We start from the raw sequence: 1,961 nt of genomic DNA on the forward strand, positions 1-1,961 counted from the left end.
ATTTATGAGACTAGAAAGACTGAAACATTTTTTAAAAGATTTATTTATTACTTACATGTAAGTACACTGTAGCTGTCTTCAGACACACCAGTAGAGGGCGTCAGATGTCATTACGGATGGTTGTGAGCCACCATGTGGTTGCTGGGATTTGAACTCAGGACCTTCGGAAGAACAGTCGGTGCTCTTAACCGCCGAGCCATCTCTCCAGCCCCCTGAAACATTTTTTTACTATATTTTTTTATATTTTCATTCAGGTAGTGGAAGTTTTTGTATTTAGAACTGTTTTTATGTACAGCATAAACCTCATGAGAAAATTGGTGTTCTTTTCCCCTTGCCATATATATTGGGTCACAAACATACTTTTTTTTTTTTTTTTTTTCCGAGACAGGGTTTGTCTGTATAGCCGTGGATGTCCTGGAACTCACTTTGTAGACCAGGCTGGCTTCGAACTCAGAAATCTGCCTGCCTCTGCCTCCTGAGTGCTGGGATTAAAGGTGTGCGCCACCACCACCCGGCACAAACATACTTTTAAGTAGCCTGTACTAGTTAACTTTTAGAGGTAAGAGAAATCGCTTAGTTGGTGGCTTGATGATTTAGGATGGCTTTGCTTAGCCAGCTGGTGTTTAGGAAAGAGGTCCTAAGCTTGGATGGCTCACCACTCTTTGTGGTCTCCTCTAGGTGGCTAGTCTAGACTTATTAACATGGTGGTCTCAGAGTCTCAAGGGAGAGAAGCAGGGAGAGTAAGCACTCAACCAGTACATAAGTACTTTTGTTTCAAGCATCCATTCCTGTTACATTTACTATTTTTCCATTTCTAAGTCACAAGAGTACTTTCATGACCTAGTCCAAAGTCATTGTGGGAGACCATTTAAAGAGTGGATATAAGGAGCTGTGAATAAATTGGTAACCTTTATAGCAATAATGCATAATAATTGGTAATGAATGGAAAGCCATAGGGAGGCAGTGTGGTTTTGGAAGTAGATTTTCTCACAAATGGGTCAACTGCTCTCTGATCTTATACAGCTTTTATCAAAGGAGTTCCTGTGTTTCCTCCACACCCATTCATGTTTAATCACATTTGTAGTTAAGCAAAAAGATTTGGTAATCTACCATCAGGAGATGAAAGAAAAAAGTGGCAATTTTGCCTCAGACCCCTCCCCCTTTAATATAATTTTTATCTAAGAGAAGAAATTGGGCATTGTAGTATGGATAAAGGATTCTTTGTAAATATGTTTTATTCTAATTTTAAAAATATTCCTCTGGTTGCAGTGACGAATCCAGCATCATACTGTGGAGTGGCCAAGATCTACCAGTGTTGGGGCATCAGACTTTGACCTTACTTTGGAAGATCTCAGAGGTAATCTCTCTTGAGGACTGACATTTATTATATAAAATGTAATGGTTTTTAGAAATGTGGGGGAACTAAATAAAATGCTCATTTTTGTGCATCATAGGGGTGGGTGTGTATTCCTCCTGAAACTTGGGTGATGGCAGAATCTTAGGTTTCCTTATTTCTTCCTAGGATAAAAATTTAGAATTCCTGATATTTAAGTCAGGAGCTTGAAAAGAGCTGTCCATATTTATAAACATAGTATTTGACTTAGCACTTTATCCAAGACTTAATTCAACAAATACTTATATGTTAATTGGAATGTTGCTTATAGTAACAGAAGATTAGTGATATATTGAGTACCAGTCAGAACTTAGTTATATAAAACAGTATTGTTACACTGTCTATTAGAAACAGAGTAGAGCATGGGTTACCATTTATGTAAAACAGATAGTAATGGCAAGAATATATAAATTTTTGATTACATAGTTCCTTTGTGATTGTGTTACCTCACTCAGGATGATGCCCTCCAGGTCCATCCATTTGGCAAGGAATTTCATAAATTCATTGTTTTTAATTGCTGAGTAGTACTCCATTGTGTAAATGTACCACATTTTCTGTATCCATTCCT

General features: G+C 37.6%; 1 protein-coding gene across 4 annotated transcripts in view; it reads left to right on the forward strand.

Moving 5' to 3' along the window:
* Positions 1–1,961, forward strand: part of Jade3 (jade family PHD finger 3) — an 88,528-nt gene that overhangs the window by 8,549 nt on the left and 78,018 nt on the right. For all 4 annotated transcript variants that reach the window (XM_029473174.1, XM_021153960.1, XM_029473171.1 and 1 more), the window contains one exon: positions 1,270–1,357. The gene's annotated coding sequence lies outside the window, so the exon portion shown is untranslated. The remainder of the gene's footprint in view (positions 1–1,269; positions 1,358–1,961) is intronic.

This window comes from Mus caroli, chromosome X, assembly GCF_900094665.2.
Source record: "Mus caroli chromosome X, CAROLI_EIJ_v1.1, whole genome shotgun sequence".
Lineage (NCBI taxonomy): Eukaryota > Metazoa > Chordata > Mammalia > Rodentia > Muridae > Mus > Mus caroli.